Source organism: Stegostoma tigrinum, chromosome 15 (assembly GCF_030684315.1).
Source record: "Stegostoma tigrinum isolate sSteTig4 chromosome 15, sSteTig4.hap1, whole genome shotgun sequence".
In the NCBI taxonomy this organism is placed as follows: Eukaryota; Metazoa; Chordata; class Chondrichthyes; order Orectolobiformes; family Stegostomatidae; genus Stegostoma; species Stegostoma tigrinum.
This window is the reverse complement of record NC_081368.1, coordinates 13,619,019-13,642,612: the sequence shown is the minus strand read 5'-3', so window position 1 is coordinate 13,642,612 and position 23,594 is coordinate 13,619,019. Positions and strand designations below refer to the sequence as shown.

The 23,594-nt window shown below is 44.1% G+C and overlaps 1 protein-coding gene across 1 annotated transcript in view; it reads left to right on the top strand.

The window, feature by feature from the left end:
• npas2 (neuronal PAS domain protein 2) overlaps nt 1-23,594 on the top strand; it is a 219,486-nt gene that overhangs the window by 23,839 nt on the left and 172,053 nt on the right. Inside the window, exons 2-3 of the mRNA XM_059651271.1 lie at nt 8,115-8,189; nt 19,658-19,682. The gene's annotated coding sequence lies outside the window, so the exon portion shown is untranslated. The remainder of the gene's footprint in view (nt 1-8,114; nt 8,190-19,657; nt 19,683-23,594) is intronic.

Below are 23,594 nucleotides of genomic sequence, written 5' to 3'. Positions count from 1 at the left end.
GCAGGTAACAGTTTATTTCAGGAAGAATTATTGGTGTTTCTTTCCATGTGTAACAGTTTCCCTTTGTTGATTTTTTTTCCATCCATGAACAGTTGTTAAAGGTCTATAGTATCACAATCAAGGACCTCAGGCGAAACTCATTGTATTTACTATCATGACTATCTTCTACCATTGACTTCACAGCATCTGTTTAGGTAGTCTGTTGGCCAGTCGCAGGAAAATTATCATCCTCATCCTTTTCATCTTCCGTACAAAGACATCTCCGGCACTACATTTGAGAATCTAGGAGATACCTCTATGGCTTGATGACTCCCGTTTCTTACTGCTTCTAATGTCAAGCAGTTCCTAATTAACTACCATAAGCACCTGTAGTGGAGAAACTACCAGGAGACGCGGAGAATTCTTCAGGAAGTTAAACTTTTATTTGCAAACAAAAGCTGTGACAATCAGAAAATGGTTTCCCGATTGCCCCCAATCCTCGAGGCTCGTTATTTTTTATGTCTTTTTGCTAACCTATTTTCTTCAGATTATCAGCATGCCCCATGGTATTAATTGGTAAACAACTTATGTCACTGCTCTTAGATCATTTCTATCTCACGACAAAGAGCCATTGCACCTGCACTTGAAGGTCAGTCAGAGCGGTTAGTGCTTCTCTATCTTATCAGGTTACTGCTGTATTTTGAAAAGCTCATTGTCTACTATCTTTCTTTGCAGCGGCCTGAGGGTTAGTGAATTATGTAGCTTTAGCAGAATTAGTAAACAGTTTGCAGCCCAGAAGCCATTTTGTTGCTAACTTGCATCGAGAAGCCATTTTGTGCCTGTATCCAAGTTTCTAATTTATTATTACATCTGCCACAAGCAATTAAGCTGCCATTAATAGCTAATCTAAGTGTACTACCATTATTCTACACTTCCTCAACATATGCTCAAGCATTTCATTCTATTAATGTACAGCATTCTATTGATTATTGTAACACTCCATAAATCAGTACATCTTGATCATTGTGAGATTTAACCCTTTGTCTGCCCCTATAATTTTAATTTCCATCACACCTAAGTAAAAAAAAATCCAAAGGGGTGACCCTTTTGTTTTTAATGTGAGCACAGAGAATGCTGGAGAAACTCACAAGTCTGGCAGTATCTGTGGAGACAAAGTGTTAACATTTCGAGTCAGGTGTGACTTTTTCAGAACTGCACTGTCTCTTATTTTTAATCGTGCGGTAGGGAAAGCCAGAAGAAGACAGAATGATTTAGGGATCATAACCTGGCATCAATTTGGAAACTTAACCAGCACTTGCATTTAAACCCATCTCCTCTCAGCTGAGAAAATTCCACCTAATGTTTCCAGTCATGATCTTTTGTCATAATGAAAGATTTTCAAGCTGAAATGTTAACTCTCTCTCTCTTTCTGAAGCTGCTGCTGGGCCTATTGAGTATTTGCAGCATTTTCTGAATTTTGTTAGAATTTTCTAAAACTTTCATTTAGGTTAATAATGATGCATATAGGTCAACATGAAGGTCCAGCCTTCATGATGACCCTCAGGTTAAACTCACCACCAGTCATTTCTCTTTGTCTCTGTCTCTTTCTCTCTAATCAGAGAGTAAGCCTATGGTCCTCCCTTTACTACAACAGCCTGTGTTATTCTCTGTCCTCTTCTTTTCTGAGGTGCTTGCTAATTGCTTGCGAGCATGGCATGGTGACTCAATGGTTAGCACTTACTGCCTCACAGCACCAGGGACCTGGGTTCAATACTATCCTTAGGCCACTGCCTGTGTGGAGTTTACACATTCTCCCCATGTCTGCATGGATTTCCTCCAACAGGCCCAAGATATGCCGGTGAGGTAGATTAGCTATGCTCTAAATTGCTCATAGTGTCCAGGAATGTGCAGACTAGGTGGATTAGCCATGGGAAATACAACGTAGGTATATGGGTCTTGTTCAGAGGGTTGGTGTGGAATCGATGGGCAGAATGGTCTGCTTCTATGCTGTAGGGGTTCTATGAAGTTGCGCAACTCAAAATGTATACTTTTTCTCTGGTGAGTTAAAGATAAATACCACGCCTTTAAAACGTTCTGTCTCCATCCTGGCAGAGTGTACTGCAAGGTGTTTCATTTGTTTTACAAATTTCTTATATGGCACATTCAAACTCAATGAGTCGCGGCTCTTCTCCAGCCCAGCTAGAGAGATCATTGTCACAGTGAATCTGACCAGCTAAGGAAGTGATAATAAAATGTGAGGCTGGATGAACACAGCAGGCCAAGCAGCATCTCAGGAGCACAAAAGCTGATGTTTCGGGCCTAGACCCTTCATCAGAGAGGGGGATGTTCTAGGCCCGAAACGTCAGCTTTTGTGCTCCTGAGATGCTGCTGGGCCTGCTGTGTTCATCCAGCCTCACATTTTATTATCTTGGAATTCTCCAGCATCTGCAGTTCCCATTATCTCAGCTAAGAAAGTGATAATGTTTCAGACATTGGTCAGTTAGAAATGATATTTGTCCTGCATGTGGAAGCTGCACTTCAAAGATTTAGGCTTGAAGATGTGTTTCAAGAAAGAATGTTGCAGTATTTCACTTCTTATTACCAACAGCCAATGGGGCAATTAAACATTATGAATGTTTTCAAATACATTCTTGGAATGCGGTGTCATGGGGACAAGTTTGTAATTTATTGCCCCTCCCTAATGATGATGACCAATGTTTGTTTTTGCTAGCGCATCAGTGGCAGAGGGGCGACCTGATAGAGGTATATAAAATTATGAGAGGCGTGAATGGGGGGAATAGTTTGGGTCCCTTTCCCAGAGTTGAAATGTCAAAGACTAGGGGCATATGTTTCAGGTGATAGGGGAAAGGTTTGAAGCAGGTGTGCAAGGAGCTTTTTTTTACACAGAGGATGGTAGGTGCCTGGATTGCGCTGTCGAGGGAGGTGAATAAAGCAGATACAACTGATAAGTTTAAGATGCACTTAGCCAGAAACATGAACAGGCAACGAATATGATGAATGCTGACCATGTGCAGGCAGATATTATTAGTTTAGAATAGTAACACGGTCTGCATGGAGATAATGGGCCGACGAGCCCGTCCCCGTGCTGTCTTGCTTTATATTCTCTGATGGGGAGCACCTGGCCTCCTTGCTCAGCTATTTCTCAGGTCAGTCAAGAATTAGCCAAATTGGATGTGGAATTGAAGTAGTTAAATATTTTTATTGCCTAAAGATCAATCGTGGAACCATTTGAGACTTTACAATCTGACAACTTCAGGGCAACACCTCCACCAATCAGCGTTCACTTACCAACCAATCATCCCTCTCCTCTCATACAGTATAAATGACACTTCCTTGCCACTTTGGTATTTCTTGAGAATTGTCCTGATGAATATAAAACATGTCCTTCTTCTCACGGAATTCTCAAATTCTGTATTACTAAATTGGGATTGTAGAGATTGAGATTGACTAGGTTGGGATTGTAGAGATTGGCTAGGTTGGGATTGTTTTTGCTAGAGTTCAGACGAATGAGGGAAGATATCATAGAGACTTATGAAATTTGAGCAGGACTGGACAGGTTAGATGCAGGGAGAATGTTCTCAATATAACACAGTGTGGAGCTAGAGGAACAAAGCAGGTCAGGCAGCATCAGAGGAGCAGGAAACCTGACGTTTCGGGCCAGGACCCTTTTTCAGAAATGTTCCAAATGGAAGGTATTTCCAGAACCAGGGGTCACATTATGAAGAACAAAAACAGAAGTTGCTGGAAAAGCTCAGCAGGTCTGGCAGCATCTATGAAGAAAAAAAGTCAGAGTAACACTTTGGGTCCGCTGACCCTTCCTCAGGACCAATGAGGAAGGGTCACCAGGCCTGAAACGTTAACTCTGTTTTCTCCTTCACTGATGCTGCCAGACCTGCTGAGCTTTTCCAGCAACTCTGTTTTTGTTCCTGATTTACAGCATCCGCAGTTCTTTCAGTTTTTATTTCGTATTGTCGCATTATGAGAATTCGGGTAGGTGTTTTAGTATGGATATGAGGAGACATTGCTTCACCCAAAGAGTAGTGAGCCTGTGGAATTCATTACCACAGGAAGTAGTTGACGCCAAGCCATTGAATCGATCCAATATAGCCCTCGGGGCAAATGGGGTCAGAAGTTATGGGGAGAAAGCTGGATTAGGCTATTGAGCCATGATCGTGAAGAATGGTAGAGCAGGTTCAAAGGGCCAAATGGCCTCCAGTTGGTCCAGCCTTCTATGTTTCTATGTTACTAATTGACTGCTCCCTGGATTAGTAGTCAAAGCTTCTAATTTGCTGGCAATGTCCTCTCTAATTTTTGTTAATCTTCTGTGGACATCTGAGATTTACGCGCAGTATGTTTAAAGAAGATTAGATGACATACAGTGAAGGCTAATGACGCATGTATGGTGTTTCCCTGCTGTTGCATGGTCACCCAGCTTACAGGGAACATTTCTTGTTAGTCTAGTAACATAACCACTATGCTGTTGTAGTGAATGGCATTTAATTATTCAAGGCTCCAATTTAAGAATTATTATTTAATTGCATGGTGTCAAAACATATATTGACCAGATTAGAGGGAAAACATAATGGTGCTTAAACGTACAATTGCATTCTTGTGAAATAAAGTCCATAAAAATCATATTTGAAAGTGTAAATGATATCATGTCCCCACATTTACAGTTTCTGTGTTGACACAGTTCTGCGGTTCTGATTCCTACCACAAGTTCAAAGAATTCTGGCTTCATGTTTCAGTGTAGGGCAGTAGGTGATTCATATTGTAGTACAGTTATGAAAGAGTACTGTCTTTCAGATGAATCATTAGACTAAAACCACAGCTGCTTGTTCAAGTAGATGCAACAGATCTATCGATGAGAGATAATGGGAACTGCAGATGCTGGAGAATCCAAGATAATAAAATGTGAGGCTGGATGAACACAGCAGGCCAAGCAGCATCTCAGGAGCACAAAAGCTGACGTTTCGGGCCTAGACCCTTCATCAGAGAGGGGGATGGGGTGAGGGTACTGGAATAAATAGGGATAGAGGGGGAGGCGGACCGAAGACGGAGATAAAAGAAGATAGGTGGAGAGGAGAGTATAGGTGGGGACATAGGGAGGGGATAGGTCAGTCCAGGGAAGACGGACAAGTCAAGGAGGTGGGATGAGGTTAGTAGGTAGGAGATGGAGATGCGGCTTGGGGTGGGAGGAAGGGATGGGTGAGAGGAAGAACAGGTTAGGGAGGCAGAGACAGGTTGGACTGGTTTTGGGATGCAGTGGGGGGAGGGGACGAACTGGGCTGGTTTTGGGATGCGGAGGGGGAAGGGGAGATTTTGAAGCTGGTGAAGTCCACATTAAAAGCATTAGGCTGCAGGGTTCCCAAGCGGAATATGAGTTGCTGTTCCTGCAACCTTCGGGTGGCATCATTGTGGCACTGCAGGAGGCCCATGATGGACATGTCATCTAAAGAATGGGAGGGGGAGTGGAAATGGTTTGCGACTGGGAGGTGCAGTTGTTTGTTGCGAACTGAGCGGAGGTGTCCTGCAAAGCGGTCCCCAAGCCTGCGCTTGGTTTCCCCAATGTAGAGGAAGCCACACCGGGTACAGTGGATGCCTACACCACATTGGCAGATGTGCAGGTGAACCTCTGCTTAATGTGGAATGTCATCTTGGGGCCTGGGATAGGGGTGAGGGAGGAGGTGTAGGGGCAAGTGTAGCATTTCCTGCGGTTGCAGGGGAAGGTGCCGGGTGTGGTGGGGTTGGAGGGCAGTGTGGAGCGAACAAGGGAGTCACGGAGAGAGTGGTCTCTCCGGAAAGCAGACAGGGGTGGGGATGGAAAAATGTCTTGGGTGGTGGGGTCGGATTGTAGATGGCAGAAGTGTCAGAGGAACCAGTACATCTATAGATGTACTGGTTCTACCACTGTTCTGACTGACATTCGTCTGTCAATCACTAACATCAATGTAGATTGACTAGCTTTCTATCCTAGTGCTGATCATGGGATCTTGTTACACTGTAATTTTAAAATTTACATCAAGGCTTTCAAATCCTTCTCTTGGGCCAGCCCTACCTAGTTCTCTGTTCCTTTGTTGCCCTATGGCTATCTGAGATGTCTGCATTTCTTCAATAGCATCCTCTCATGCATTCTGAACTTCTGCTGCTCCCATATGGACACATCATGTGGTCAGCTGCCAAAGCATTTTGGCTCCAGAATTCTTCCCCTCTCCTCTCCTGCTTTTTACTTTTGAGCTGCTCAAAACCTGCCGAAGCTCCTGTCATCTGTTATCTCATCTCTGTATGTCAAATTTTATCTCGTAATCAATCCCATGATGCACATGGAGATGTTTTACATTATTTAAAGTCAACGTACAACCTCAGGTTTTGGTTTTCCTTCAAGTATTTACCCAATTTCTTTTCAAAGGGCAACCATTCAACCTGTGCCTGTTACTCTATCAGGTAATGAACTCCAATCCCTAGGTTGTTTTCTTGTAAAACTGACTTCCCTCATGTCCCTTCTGGTTCCTCACTCAAACATCTGAAATCTGTGAGATCTATTACTGATCCTTCAGCTATTGGAAACAGTTGTTCCTCATTTACTCTATCTTAACTGGCATGAGTTTGCCTCAGACATGGTATCTTTCCTGATATAGCAGTGTTGTAAGAAGGTGAATACAAGAATTAGCTTCATTGTTATATGTGCTCATTTGAGTACAGTGAAAAGTTTATGAGTCACCACTAAAATAAGAAAACTGAGCTTGCCTGATGTGGTATTGAAGAATCCAAAAGATATTAATTACAACAACTATTTTGTATGAACATTATACTCCTCAAGTGTGTAAATGTCTTAAATTGAACTATCAGGTTACATCAAAGGAACGTGCTTCCAGTAGAGTGTCACGCTTCAAGTGATCCAAGTTAAGCTGGAGTATGAGGCGTTTATAGTCTCAAGTCACATGCTGTGATACAGTGATCCACAGCGTGTCTCTGGAAGGTAACACTGATGTGTTGACCACAAGACATTACACAATATAATAAAATGTGAGGCTGGATGAACACAGCAGGCCAAGCAGCATCTCAGGAGGACAAAAGCTGACGTTTCGGGCCTAGACCCTTCATCAGAGAGGGGGATGGGGTGAGGGTTCTGGAATAAATAGGGAGAGAGGGGGAGGCAGACCGAAGATGGAGAGAAAAGAAGATAGGTGGAGAGAGTATAGGTGGGGAGGTAGGGAGGAGATAGGTCAGTCCAGGGAAGACGGATAGGTCAAGGAGGTGGGATGAGGTTAGTAGGTAGATGGGGGTGTGGCTTGTGGTGGGAGGAAGGGATGGGTGAGAGGAAGAACAAGTTAGGGAGGCAGAGACAGGTTGGACTGGTTTTGAGATGCTGCTTGGCCTGCTGTGTTCATCCAGCCTCACATTTTATTATCTTGGATTCTCCAGCATCTGCAGTTCCCATTATCTCTGATTACACAATATAAGTGTTTTATGATCTTAAATGCAGCTATGACAATCCGTCTCTGCTTTATATAGAGCAAAGTCAGAAGTTGCGCGACACCAGGTTCCTGCTATCTCAGATTATATTCCAACAGGTTTACTTGAAATCAGAAGCTTTCAAACCACTGCTTCTTTGTTCAGTGAGGTGCTTCACCTGATGAAGGAACAGCACATCAAAAGCTTGTGATTTCAAATAACCCTGTTGGACTATAACCTGGTGCCGTGTGACTTCTGACTTTGTCCACCCCAGTCCCACACCAGCATCTCCACATCATGACTGTGTAGAGCAAGTCACCAAACCTCTCTGATGAAGGGTCTAGGCCCAAAATGTCAGCTTTTGTGCTCCTGAGATGCTGCTGGGCCTGTTCTGTCCATCCAGCCTCACATTTTATTATCTTGGATTCTCCAGCATCTGCAGTTCCCATTATCACCAAACCTTAACTTGTCTTCTGCTAAGCAGCAAAGACAGTAATAGCTTTAGTACTTTAGCAGTTCAATTATGAACTTATTGACACACAACTGCCACAGAAAATTAAAACAGCAGCTTAAACGCTTCTGTCACAGGTTTGTAGCACTGAGCAGGAAATTATCAAATTTACATATCATTTGTCACATGTTTTCTTTTCTGCATGTAGATCAGAGAGATCGGGCAAGAAGTAAATTTGCTCTGAAAAGAGCTACTCAACACCAAAGACCAAAGCATATTAAAGGTAAGTTGTTGACTTGCAATTTTATGTTATTTGACAGACGACACTGGCGTACGCACATTAGCACTTGAGCACATGTCTTATGCAGAGGTATTTTGGTTAAAAGACATAACTGAAAACATACCCAGTTGTTCTGAAAATGCTACAGCATTACAGAAAAGATGCACAGTCTTTTTATAAAGTTTTTAAATATGGCCAAACAGGATACAGACAAAATCCTAACAATGCCTAAAATTTGACCTGATAAGTGACATAAGATTTGGTCTAGAAAACTACACGAAACAATATATGCTGCAGGGCTTTTGGTTGTGCAATGATAATGAGGTTGGGCATTGCAGTGGGAAGGAAAACTAGAATTTCACTGTGTCTAGTTAAGATTTAAAAACTAAAATTAATCAATATTAAAAACAAGGATAAAAACAGTCATACTGAGGAATGAATGTACTAAACCTCCATTTTGGAGCATGCAAGCTGCTTCAGATCAAGTAGATGTTATTAACAAGTTCAACTGGTTTTCCATTCTGGAAAGACAAAGGCATAGTCATCTTTGTACAAAGGCTAAATACTGTCGAGGCTGGAAATCTGAAACAAAGACAGAGAATGCTGGAGAAACTCAGGTGGCCTGGCAGCATCTGTGAGCAGACAGACAGAGTGAACATTTTGAGTTGGGGATGACACACCTTCAGAAATAAATAGCTGAAATGAAGCCCTGAGATAATGGGAACTGCAGATGCTGGAGATTCCAAGATAATAAAATGTGAGGCTGGATGAACACAGCAGGCCAAGCAGCATCTCAGGAGCACAAAAGCTGACATTTCGGGCCTAGACCCTTCATCAGAGAGGGGGATGGGGGGAGGGAACTGGAATAAATAGGGAGAGAGGGGGAGGCGGACCGAAGATGGAGAGTAAAGAAGATAGGTGGAGAAGGTGTGGGTGGGGAGGTAGGGAGGGGATAGGTCAGTCCAGGGAAGACGGACAGGTCAAGGAGGTGGGATGAGGTTAGTAGGTAGCTGGGGGTGCGGCTTGGGGTGGGAGGAAGGGATGGGTGAGAGGAAGAACCGGTTAGGGAGGCAGAGACAGGTTGGACTGGTTTTGGGATGCAGTGGGTGGGGGGGAAGAGCTGGGCTGGTTGTGTGGTGCAGTGGGGGGAGGGGATGAACTGGGCTGGTTTAGGGATGCAGTGGGGGAAGGGGAGATTTTGAAACTGGTGAAGTCCACATTGATACCATATGGCTGCAGGGTTCCCAAACAACTGCACCTCCCAGTCGCAAACCATTTCCACTCCCCCTCCCATTCTCTTGATGACATGTCCATCATGGGCCTCCTGCACTGCCACAATGATGCCACCCGAAGGTTGCAGGAACAGCAACTCATATTCCGCCTGGGAACCCTGCAGCCATATGGTATCAATGTGGACTTCACCAGTTTCAAAATCTCCCCTTCCCCCACTGCATCCCTAAACCAGCCCAGTTCATCCCCTCCCCCCACTGCACCACACAACCAGCCCAGCTCTTCCCCCCCACCCACTGCATCCCAAAACCAGTCCAACCTGTCTCTGCCTCCCTAACCGGTTCTTCCTCTCACCCATCCCTTCCTCCCACCCCAAGCCGCACCCCCAGCTACCTACTAACCTCATCCCACCTCCTTGACCTGTCCGTCTTCCCTGGACTGACCTATCCCCTCCCTACCTCCCCACCCACACCTTCTCCACCTATCTTCTTTACTCTCCATCTTCGGTCCGCCTCCCCCTCTCTCCCTATTTATTCCAGTTCCCTCCCCCCATCCCCCTCTCTGATGAAGGGTCTAGGCCCGAAACGTCAGCTTTTGTGCTCCTGAGATGCTGCTTGGCCTGCTGTGTTCATCCAGCCTCACATTTTATTATCTTGAAATGAAGCCCTGCTGAGTTACTCCAGCATTTTGTGTTTATTGCATAAATCATTTTTGTTAAGCTTGAACATGGATCAACTTGCATTTTGTTTTGTAAAAGGCAAAATTTGAAACTTGAGAGCATGGCTTTGTTCAGTTGAATTTGAGGGCGGATTTGGCTCCAGTTCAGTTTGAGGTTGTTACTGTGAACTTTAGTGTTAACTGATGAATCATGCAATTATACCTGACATCCAGTTATGTGGCTATGATCATAGAATTCCTGTACCAGCTCTCCAAACTGCATCCCATCCGTCAAACACTCTTGCCTGCATTGCCCGTGGTAACTCATATAGTCTGCATGTCCCTGGACACTATGAGCAATTTAGAATAGCCAATACACCTAAACCTGCACATCTTTGGATTGTGGGACAAAATCTACACAGACAGAACATGCAAACACCCCACAGACAGTTGCCTAAGGTTGGAATTGGACCAGGGCCCCTGCTGCTCTGAGGTAGTAGTGCTAATCACTGAGCCACCAGGCCATCCAAGTAAGACAGCTTGAGAAAAGTAGTGTTGAAGTGAGACATTCAATTTGCATATTACTATATATGTTGATTGTATGATTTGCATTTTCCAGTTGTACATAATGGGATTGGTTCTCCACATTGTTTCCACTTATGCAGGTAATTCAAACCAGGAGTTAAACCTGATGGTACTAACAGGTATTACAGGCCACTTCAGCATTGAACTTGTTGTGCTTTATGCTGTGCCTAGTTTTTGTTTGTAGAGTGGAGACAAAATGTACTAATTCAGCAAGGAGCAGCCTGTGCCCAGTCTGTGCATGTCATATGTTGTTAGACGTTCTTAATACTATTTCAGGCAGGGTTGTAAGATCAGCTCATTTCCAATGGCGGTGAACTGAGCAAAATCACCAGGGCTGCAGTTTGCCATTTTCACAAAAACGGTAGGAAAATGCCTCATTATGAAACTGTCATTTCACTTTTGCAGTCACCCTATCCCAACAGAGTCTGATTTGAACTGACAAGCCATGGCTGTTACACTTTGTAACACAATCCCAGAATCTCAAGAATAAAATTAAATCAGCCACTACAAATTCCAATAAAGCATGCTTTATAGCTCCCACCCAAGCTCCCTTCCACCTTTCCTTCAACATTAACCAAATATGAAAATTTTCCTGGAGTGCAGATGCAAAAAGAAGCTTTAAGCATCTGCCCGGAGCAAGCAGAATGCAAATTTTAAACTTCCATTCAAATGTTTTTCTAACTTTGACATTCAACCCTTACTGAGCGTGAACTAGATGATCGCTGCTGACTAGGTTCAGTTTGGATCTGTTCTGAGTCGTGAAACTTTGAGAGATCTTGTGACTGGCCCGTGATGAGAAAGTTGTAAAAGTAACCCCTAGTCCCGACTGAAGAATTATTAGAAATAATAGGGAGCATAGGCTAAACTTGTACTTTTGGGGACAGGGAGGATTTGCATTTTCAATTTGGATTCAGGTGGCATGGGTTCTGAAATATGTTGGATCATGTTAATCACCATTAACTCATGGTAATTGGTAAAAGGCTACTGCCCCTTTAACCTTCAGTTGCTTTCTAGGGGTTCCAGTGGTCACACAACATTCACTTTACTTTGAAACTATTTAAACGGCTATCTTGAGGAGCCTTTCCAATCCTCAAAGGACATTAGTGAACCAGCCGAGCTTCGCAACAATCCAGCAGCTTCAGCAAAGTGACAATCCAAAAATAACCAGACTTTAATTTTTTGTGGAACATGGGATGTAGATGTTGCTGTCTGGCCAACATTTATTGCCTATCCCTTGTTGCCCTTGAAAAGATGGTGGTGAGCAGATTTCTTGAACTGCCACAGTCCATGTGCTGTAGGTAGGCCCACAACACTTTTAGGGAGGGAGTTCAAGTATCAAGTATTTTAACCCAGCAATACTGAGGAATGATGATCTGTTTCAAAGCTGAAATAATGAGTGGCATGGAGGGAAGTTGAAGGTGGTGGTGTTGCCTTGTGTCTGTTGCCCTTGTCCTTCTTGATGGAAGTGATTGTAGGTTTGGAAGTTGATGTGTGAGGATCTTTGGTGAATTTCTGCTGTTTATCTTGTAGCTGAAGATGCTACAGTAGCTGCTGGTGTAAAGTGCATATGGACAAGTTGTGACAATGAAATTAAACAATAAAACAATTGCATCACACAAGTATGAGGCTTTGATCATCACCAAAAGTGACATTCTCACCACCACCGCTTCACATTCGATGGTGTGACCATTGAAATCCCCACATCAACATTCTTGGGGTTACCATTGACCAGTAACTCAACTGGACTCACCACAAAAATGCAGTTGCTATCAAAGCTGCCAGAGGTTAGGAATACTGTGGCAAGTAACTCCTTTCCTCAATCTGCAAAGCCTGTCCACCAGCAACAAGCATAAGTCTGGAGTGTGATGGAATATTACCCACTCGCCTGGCAGAGTGCAGCTCCAGCAACACTCACAAAGCTTGACACCATCTAGCACAAAGCAGCCCACTTGATTAACACCATATCCACAAGCATTGTCTCCCTCCACCACCGACGCTCAGTCACAGCAATGTGTACTATCCACAAGATCTAGAAGATCTGAGCTGGGAAAATGAGGGGTTCTAAAGTTGGATGCCAGGGCTGTGGTGCCATGGCTGTCATCTATAGGGCCCCTCCTGTTCCACAAGAATCTTAGCTATCATAGGGTGGGTGTTAGGCAGCCTGTTCACCACAGACCAATTAATGGCGCCTTATGAATCTCTTCCCACTGATAATGGCATTTATCTCACAATGCGTAAGTCTCACACCATGCATCCAAGTGATTCAGGGGGAGGCAATGGCCTAATGCTATTATTGCTAAGCTATTGTCCCAAAGATGCAGATAATTTTCTGGGGCCCTTACTTTGAATCACTTGATGGCCGATAGTGGAATTTGAATTCAATAAAAATGTGGAGTCAAGAGTCTAATGATGACAATGAAACCATTGTCAATTTTCAGAAAAACCCATCTGGTTCACTAAATTCCTTTTGGGGAAGGAAGTTGTTCTCTTTACCTGGTCTGGCCTACGTGTAATTCCAGACCCAGAGCAATGTAGTTGACTATTAACTGCCTTCTGGGCTATTAGGGATGGGCAATAAGTGCTGGACTAGCCAATAATACCCACATTCCATGAATGAATTAAAAAAACCCTGGAGCATTATGGGCAGGCAAGGTTATAGGGAAAGGAATGTCTCCCCCTTAGCAGCCTGTGCCTATTGGAGGACCCCAACCCCAATACTGAAAGGCCTCTTAGGCTAACACTAACACAACTCCAGAACCACTTGTACTGCTGGGTTCCTGCCAGTGCTTCTTCAATGGATTTCTTGAAGTCCCAGCAATGGCCACCTTTCCTGGTGGCGCTGCAGGAACAAAAAATGTTCCTGTTCATTTGATTGGCCAGTAGCTCTTGGAGTTGGGATCACCTCTCCGATAAGATTGGAATGTCTACTTCAAGCCTATTTACAGTCTGATGCCTGTTCAACACCTGCAGGAAGAGGTGGCAACACGGATGTGGGATCAGTCCACTTGTTAAGCCTTGGAAAGCTCAGCTCAATGTGGCTGGCATTAGTACCTTGGAACAATTATTTTTGTGAAGACAAAACTTAAAAGACATTATAAAAGCAAATTGATTCCAAAAAGTACTTCCAATTACTACAAGGTTAACAGATTGCAAGATGAAGGATCACTTATAATATAATGTTTACACATATTACATAATTAGGTGCATCAAACTGTATAAATGTTTGGTGAAATTATCTGTATTTACTATCATCCTGAAAGCAAATGAAAAATTGCAGACAGTTTGTGCCAAACAATTTAACTTCCTGCATCATTTTCAGATGCTCCAAATTAATTTCAGAGGCAATAAAAATCTCCAAATATATTTGACTGCCTGATGATTTTCTATTGTTCACTGTGTAAAGTTTGACTGTGAACCTTGAAATCCTTTCACAATGTTTAAACTTGGTAAAGCTGCTCATACAAGATTCTGAATCAAGAGCATAAGAACTCGGGAACAAGAGTAGGCTATTCAGCCCCTCAATTCTGCTCTCCCAATCAATACAGTCATGGCTGAGCTCATCTTGACCTCAACTCCACTTTCTTGCCCACTTCCCATAGCCCTTTAACCTGCTACTAATTAAGTGTCTGTCGATCTATTCTTTAAATTGATTCAATGTCCTGGCATCTACGCATTCTGGGGTAGTGAATTTGACAGATTCATGGCCCTTTGACAGAAGTAATTTCTCCTCATTCCTGATAATTGATGAATTTACTTTAAATGAGGCATTTCTCCTTTAACTAGCTTTAAACTGTGACTACCAGCAATCCAATACAAACTGAAGATTTCTGAAAGTTAGGCTGATCAACATTTCAGAGCAAAACAGGTCCTGTAACTGCATCAAAACACAGAATCATGGCATCATACAGTATGGCTTGAGTCCCCTGGCTCAGCAAGTCTGTACCACCAAGTCTTAGGATGAAGAAATTTGATTTGATTTATGAAGAAGGCTCCTGACATCGACTTTCCTGCTTCTCTGATGCTGCCTGGCCTGCTGTGTTCCTCCAGCTCCACACTGTGTTATCTCTGACTCCAGCATCAGCAGTTCTTGCTACCTCTTTGATTTGATTCATTGTCATGTGTATCTAAGTGCAGTGAAGATTGTTTGTTTATGAGCAGTACAGGCAGACCCATAGTAAGCAAAGACATATGGATTATAGGGTGTAAAAGAAAGTTTTGTTACAGCACACAGGCTGTGCAGTAGACAAGATCAATGTTAACACGACCAGCATTATTTGAAGTTAGAGAGTCCATTCATCAGTTTAATAATGACAGGGAAGAAGCTGCTCTTTAACCTGCTTGCCTGTGTGTGCAAGTGTCTTCTGCCTGACAGAAGAGGGTGTAGAGTAGTATTGCCCGTGTTCAATGGGTCTTTGATGATGTTGGTGGCCTTTCCACAACAATGCTTCTCATATAGGATTGCCATGAACAACAACAGTCGTGCTCCTTAAGGGAACAAAGGGGACACAGAAAAGCAATGGATAGAGGTCATTACATACTCGTCATTGTCTACAGGAATAGTGCCAGATGACTGGAGGATAGCAAATGTGGTTCCTCACTGCGGAGGAAGGACTGGCAGTCCAACAGGTTGGTAAGGTAGTGCCAAGGCTTGGTAGTGGGCACTAACAGAACTTCAGAGAGGGCCACAATGAAGGCCCAATGGATCCTTGAGTGAGGCAGATCTCAGGTTTTGGAGGTGAGGCATTTGCCCACTTCAGAGAGAAGGGGATGAGGGAGCTTGGAAGTACACATGGTTAGGAAGGAAGGGACTACACTGTCTTCCGAGGGATTGTCCTCATTGGGTAAAGGACAGCCTCTGAAGACAGCACATCTTTTTTCTCCCCTCCCTCGTAAAGTCGTAAAATCAAAACAGCCCGCTATGCCACCATATTATGACATGGGCAAGGCAATACTGGATAAAATAGTATCAGAGATAATGGGAACTGCAGATGCTGGAGAATTCCAAGATAATAAAATGTGAGGCTGGATGAACACAGCAGGCCAAGCAGCATCTCAGGAGCACAAAAGCTGACGTTTCGGGCCTAGACCCTTCATCAGACAGGGGGATGGGGAGAGGGAACTGGAATAAATAGGGAGAGAGGGGGAGGCGGACCGAAGATGGAGAGTAAAGAAGATAGGTGGAGAGAGTGTAGGTGGGGAGGTAGGGAGGGGATAGGTCAGTCCAGGGAAGACGGACAGGTCAAGGAGGTGGGATGAGGTTAGTAGGTAGCTGGGGGTGCGGCTTGGGGTGGGAGGAAGGGATGGGTGAGAGGAAGAACCGGTTAGGGAGGCAGAGACAGGTTGGACTGGTTTTGGGATGCAGTGGGTGGGGGGGGAAGAGCTGGGCTGGTTGTGTGGTGCAGTGGGGGACGGGGCACTTGTCCCCACACCTCCTCCCTCAGCACCATCCCAGGCCCCAAGATGACATTCCACATTAAGCAGAGGTTCACCTGCACATCTGCCAATGTGGTATACTGCATCCACTGTACCCGGTGCGGCTTCCTCTACATTGGGGTAAGCAAGCGGAGGCTTGGGGACCGCTTTGCAGAACACCTCCGCTCAGTTCGCAACAAACAACTGCACCTCCCAGTCGCAAACCATTTCCACTCCCCCTCCCATTCTCTTGATGACATGTCCATCATGGGCCTCCTGCACTGCCACAATGATGCCACCCGAAGGTTGCAGGAACAGCAACTCATATTCCGCCTGGGAACCCTGCAGCCATATGGTATCAATGTGGACTTCACCAGTTTCAAAATCTCCCCTTCCCCTACTGCATCCCTAAACCAGCCCAGTTCGTCCCCTCCCCCCACTGCACCACACAACCAGCCCAGCTCTTCCCCCCCACCCACTGCATCCCAAAACCAGTCCAACCTGTCTCTGCCTCCCTAACCGGTTCTTCCTCTCACCCATCCCTTCCTCCCACCCCAAGCCGCACCCCCAGCTACCTACTAACCTCATCCCACCTCCTTGACCTGTCTGTCTTCCCTGGACTGACCTATCCCCTCCCTACCTCCCCACCTATACTCTCTCCACCTGTCTTCTTTACTCTCCATCTTCGGTCCGCCTCCCCCTCGCTCCCTATTTATTCCAGTTCCCTCTCCCCATCCCCCTCTCTGATGAAGGGTCTAGGCCCGAAACGTCAGCTTTTGTGCTCCTGAGATGCTGCTTGGCCTGCTGTGTTCATCCAGCCTCACATTTTATTATACTGGATAAAAAGAGTTTTCCAAAGCTCAATTTAATTTTTATTTTGATTTTGGTGCCTGCTAACCCTTTGCTTTCTTTTATGGTGGTGCAGCCAAGGGTACTTTGCTGGGGAAGTGACAGGCTCTTCTGCAATATATATAATGTGCCCCCATGCCAAAGATATGCCAGTGGGGCATGTAATGTCTAGGCCTGTGGTCTTGTTAGATGCTAATTCTTCAAACAAACCATCGATCAGCTTTCAGCACAGACTGCAATGACTCACCCACCTTAGAGGTGCCCCACACTGACTCATGTACCCTCTTGCGTTCCCACATGATCCTTCATTTGACAAGCAGCTCATTAAGAACTGAGTCTGAAAGGAAAAAAAACCCAGCAAACCTTTGATGTGGGAGAAGCATTTGTGTTTTCTCCCACATTAACTCTTGCCCTTTGTTTACTCCATACTCTACACCTCACCCCTCAAACTTAGCATTGTCCTCTGTAGTTTGGTGCTTTTTCTTATCAAAGAGACTTGAGGTTCAGGTGCACAGTAGACAGGGTGGTGAAGAAGGCATTTGGTATGCTTGCTTTTATTGGTCAGTGCGGTGAGTATAGGAGTTAAGAAGTCATGTTGCAACTGTACAGGGCATTGGTTCGGCCATTTTTGGAATACTGTGTTCAGTTCTGGTTTCCCTGCTATAGGAAGGATGTTGTGAAACTTGAAAGGGTTCAGAAAATATTTGCAAGGACGTCGCCAGGGTTGGAGGGTTTGAGCTATAGGGAGATGCTGAATAGGCTGGGGCTATTTTCCCTGCAGCATCGGAGGCTGGAAGGTGACCTTATAGAAGTCCATAAAATCATGAGGGGTATGGATAGAGTGAGGAGCCAAGGTCCAAGGCAAGAAGGATATTGGCCAATGCTGGCAAATGGGACAAGATTAATTTAGGGTATATGGTTGGCGTGGGTGAGTTGCACTGAAGGGTCTGTTTCCGTGCTGTGCATCTCTAAGACTCTCCGCCCCATTTGCCAGCATTTGACCCATATCCCTCTAAACCCTTCCTATTCACATATCCATCCAGATGCCTTTTAAATGTTGTAATTGTTCCAGTCTCCACTACTTCCTCTGGCAGCTCATTCTAACAATATACCACCCTCTGCACAGAAAAGTTGCCCCTTAGGTCCCTTTTTATATCTTTCCCCTCTCACCTTAAACCTATGCCCTCTAGTTTTGGACTCGCCAATCCCTGGGGAAAAGACCTTCTCTATTCACTATATCTATGCCCCTCGTGATTTTATAAACCTCTATAAGGTCACCTCTCGGCCTCCGATCCTCCAGGGAAAATAGTCCTAGCATATTCAGCCTCTCCCTGTAGCTCAAACCCTCCAACCCTGGTAACATATTTGTAAATGTTTTCTGAACGCTTTCAAGTTTCACAATATCTTTCCTATAGCAGGGATGCCAGAATTGCACACAGTATTCCAGAAGTGGCCTAGCCAATGTCTTGTACAGCTGCAACAATACCTCCCAACTCCTATACTGAATGTCCTGACCAATAAAGACAAGCATACCAAATGCCTTCTTCACTATCCTATCTACCTGCAACTCCACTTTCAAGGATAGCGAGTTTTGAGAAGATTTGTAGCTCAGGTTGAGGTTCTGGATGTGAGTTTGCTGGCTGAGCTGGAAGGTTAGTTTTCAGACGTTTCGTCACCATTCTAGGTAACATCATCAGTGAGTCTCCGACGAAGCGCTGGTATTATGTCCCGCTTTCTATTTATCTGTTTAGGTTTCCCTGGGTTGCTGATGTCATTTCCTGCGTAACAACTTAACACCAGTGCTTCGTCGGAGGCTCACTGATGATGTTACCTAGAATGGCGACGAAACGTCTGAAAACTAACCTTCCAGCTCAGCGAGCAAACTCACATCCAGAACTTTCAAGGATCTATGAAGCTGCACTCAAAGGTCTCTTTGTTCAGCAACACACCCCAGGACCTTACCATTAAGTGTATAAGTCCTGGCCTGATTCGCCTTTCCAAAGTGCAGCACCTCACATTTATCTAAACTAAACTCCATCTGCCACTGCTCAGCCTATTAACACATTGGTCCATCTGATCAAGGTCCCATTGTATTCTGATGTAACCTTTTTCACTTTCATGGTTGAGTAAGGGTGCAAGTCTTCTTAATAAAAACAGACTGCATACACCTCAATACCCAAAATAAGGCTGCAAGCTGCCTTAAACAAAGGATTAGAAATCAAACTTACTGAAAGAAAGTTTCAAAAACATCAAAAGCAACACTTTAAACTGTCAATATATGCAGCCAGACTTCTTGAAAAGTGTATTTCAAATCCATTGGAACAAAGAGTTCAATAGTTCAAAGATTGTAAGCTTCTAATGAAGGAAACTATGAAAATATAAGATAGGTTTGAAAAATCATGCACAACCATATCTACCTAAGATGTGATAAATTGTTCCCAAAATGAATTGGGTATCTTTTTTCAGCTGAAATATATAAACTAACAAGTGCTTGCTAGCTGGTATCACGACTAAGTCCATAGCTAATGTTAATCTTCTATGTAAGGCAGATGAGCTGTTGCTGTTCAGAGAGCTCTGAGAGAATCATGTCAGCAAACTGAAATCAGATGGATATAAGCTACCACGATTTATCTTAAGGGCTTTGTGATTTTGATTAAAACAAGTTCGGCGGCCAGAAAGATTAATAGTTAACATCAGCACTTAAGAAAGAAATGCTCACACAATGTATTTTTCCATAGGTGGCGCACAACTTGGGCACTTCAGGTCAGTGTTGTTTTGAACTCCCTATTTTGTATTTTAACAACAGCCTTGTCTGAGACCGGACCGTTTTAGATGTCGGAATCTTTAGTCAGTTCATCAGACAATGTGAAGCAGCAGACGTTGTGAGGTCTCAAAGCCATGTCAAACGTTTTGAGGTCTGTAGGCTCGTAAACTCCTCCAGAGGTACAATATTTCTGGAGGCTGCTGTTACTGAAATGGACCCACACAGTGCTAACCAGAGCAAAGGGATGGGAGCAGTAACAATGAGTACAGAGCTTTTGGAGACATCTTGCAGTTAATTTAGAAGAGCGAAGCTCGGTTTTTAATTTGCCTTTTTACTGCACTATGTAACACTGCTGGTCGTTTATAAAGGCTCTCATAGTGCTCTCAGTTTAGCGCGGGAACAGCAGAAATGAAAGTGAAAACTCATGATGTGATAGCACTGTGTCAGTGGTCACAACCTTTGCAACATGCTGTGTCAGTGATGTGTGCATCAGGTTACAAGTCCAGAATACATTTCGTCCATCCCACACCTGTGTACGTCAGAGCTTCAATTTTAAAAGGAAGTACGAAATGTAAATTCAATTGGACACTATGTACTCATGGGATCAAGTTAAATATTCATCAGCCAACGGTAGTCATCCACCTTTGATAGCAGCATGGATGTTACACAGCGGGGCCCATAGTTATCAGTGCACACTGCAGGTATGGTATAATCTCCGCAGGGAAAATTCAGGAGAGGGAGGAAAGAATCGGAAGTGAGAGGATGAAAGGCAGGAGAGATTTGCGTTAGAATTTAATGCCTACCATCAGAATGAGTGGAGGTGGCGGGGGGAGTGGGCATTTAATTGGCCAGGTTGGATGTTTTATCACTCTCTCGTCTCTGCCATGATTAAATCACGGAGGGCCCACTCATGAATGGCCTTCCTACTCCATCACCAACTGAGGTGACAATAGCTACCCAATTAAAGGCCTCATTTCCCAACACTGGTATTAACCCAGCAGTGGAAAAAGCCCAAAATTTTGATGTTTTGGGGATACTTGTGGGCTCTGATTTTAGGGGGTCCCATGTTCAAAGTACTCGGTGCCTAAATTGAGGAACACGACTTAATGAAGGTGTGCCCATTGAGAGCTACTGCTATGCCCTTTCTGCCAACATTTGCCCATGCATCTCCCTCAACCCCTACCACATGACCTCCGTCCTGCAGTCATGTACCTGTTGTTAGGGCATGCTCACTGGAATGCCCAATTGGAACTTAATTCCATCTGGATCTTGCCAGCTCTTCAGATGGCAGACAAGACCCACCGTCACCTGGATTTAAAAAGACTCCAAATGACCAAAAGGATTCTGGAGCCAGGCAAAAGTAAGAGATAACGGGCCAAGTAGAAGATGCCCTGCAACAATTCACCAAGCCAACTTCTGTTGCAACTTTCAAATGCACAATCTCTACCATCTAGAAGGACAAGGGCATCAGACACAAGTGAGTAGCACCACCTGCAAGTTCCATTCCAAGCCACACCCTGTTCCAACTTGAAACAATATCACTGTTTCTTCACTGCCAAATTCCTAGAACTCTGTCCCTAATTGCACTGCAAATGTTCCTACACTACCTGGGCAACAGCAGATCAAGAAGACAGCTCATCACCACCATCATCAGGGCAATGCGCTAGTCATATTATCACTGGACTGTTAATCCAGATACCTAGGTAATGTTCCGGGGACCAGGTTCAAATCTCACCGTGGCAGATAGTGGAATTTGAATTCAATAATAAAATAAAATCTGGAATTAAGAATCTAATGATGACTATGAATCCGTTGTTGATTGTCAGAAAAACCCATCTCGTTCACTAATGTCCTGTAGGGAAGGACACTGCCATCCTTACCTGGCCTGGCTACATGTGACTCCAGACCCACAGCAATGTAGATGACTCTGAAGTGTCCTCTGGGCAATTCGGGATGGGCAATAAATGCTGCCTAGTCAGCAACATCCTGATCCCATTAATGATTTTTAAAAAATTAAGGAGGAACAACAAATGCCTGTCTTACCAGCAATGCTCACACCCCACAAAATAATTTTTAAGAAGTGAAGCAATGGAAGATGTGTTTGCTGGAAGTGTAAATGCAGAAAATCAAAGACACCATCGACCAAAATAAGAGTTTACAAATCTGAGGTTATTGAAGACAGTGCTTGCTCTGGAAAGCTGGGAGGGCCTAATGAAAGGATGAGTTGATATGATACAACACAACACAATATAATGCAAGGCATACAATACAGCATGGGAACAGGCTCTTCGGCCCACCAAGCCTGTGCTAATGCCCCTTAAACTTCACTGGGCTTCATTGAAACAGTGCAAGAGGCCGAGGACGGAGAGAACAAGTTGGGAGTGGAGGACAGAATTAAATGGTTAAGAAGCCAGGAGGTCAGGCTCATATTTATGCACTGAAGTTGGGTGCTCCTCAAGGTGGACATCCAATCTGCACCAAGTGTACAGGTAACCTATTGTTAGAAAGGAATGCAGTAAGCTAATTTCAAATAATTGCAAGATGATCCCTTGTTGAATGAAAGCAAAATTCTCCAGATGTTGGAGATCTGAAATAAAACAGAAATTGCCAGAGAAACTCAGCGGGCCTGGCAACATCTGTGGACAGAGAAATGTAGTTAATGCTTTGAGACCAATATAACTCTTTTTAAGATTGGATACAAAATTAGCACGTGTATGAGATGCTGACGCGAGCACATTCGCCCCCAAAAGCCACACCATCCAGACTTGGAAACATATTGCTGTTCCTTCAATGTCACTGGATTAAAAGCATGGAACTCCGTACGCACCCCGCCACCCTCCGCGATGGTAATTTAAGTGCAAATATTCCTCATGGGCTGTAGTGGTTTAAGGTTACAGCTCTCCATAACTTTCTCAACTGTAACAAGCCACTCATGGAAGAGCAGCAAAAAACATAAACTCTTTTCATGGAAAATCCAGATTATAATTATCCCAATGATATAGTTTCCTCTTTCCCCAGCACTTGCACCAGTGCCTGCGAATTGAATAAAAGCAAAGTAGTTCGGATGCTAGTGATCTAAAATAGAACAGAAAGAACACGTAGAACAAAGAGTCGTATTGGACTTGAAATGCAACTCCTGTTTCTCTACAGATACTGCCGGGCCCGTTGAATTTCTTGACCACTTTCTGTTTTTACAACATAAATTGAAACCCAGTTGAAATTGAAACAGTTTAAGGCGGCAGCTCAGGCAAGGATAATCAGTAAACAGAAACAAAGTGGCTGGAAAAGCTCAGCAGGTCTGGCAGCATCTGTGAAGGAAAAAACAAAGTTAACGTTTCGGCTCCGGCAACCCTTCCTCAGAACTGTAGATCAGTAAATGCTGGTCCAGCCAGTAAAGCCCACGTCTCATGAGTTCTGCTTTTTCAAATTAAGCCCTAAGTTGCACAGTACTGCCTTACCAAAACCTCTTTCTTAGTCCTGCCTACATTATTGAAATCTGGGTGGGCCTTGACAACTTGATCCTCTCTCTCCTCATCTTTCTGAACAACCCAGAAATGCAAGGAAGTATGTTTTTCAGAAGACTGTTAGCCATAATGAAGTGTTGCATTAAAACTGGCAGATCCTGAATGAAAACTAGCAATGTTTTCAGCAGAATAATAGCTAAAATGTTATTCTCATTGAATCACCTGGAGACATTTGCCTTAGTCATTGAGCATGTTTTTCTTTTTAAAATTCACTCCTGAGACATGGCTGTCTCTGGCTGGACCAGCATTTACTGTTCATCCCTACCTGAGAAAGTGCTGGTGAGCTGCCATCTTGAAATACTGCAGCTCACCAGCAATGTCACTTGGGAGAAAATTCCCGGATTTTGACTCAGCGACAGTGAAGGAACAGCCATACATTTTCAAGTC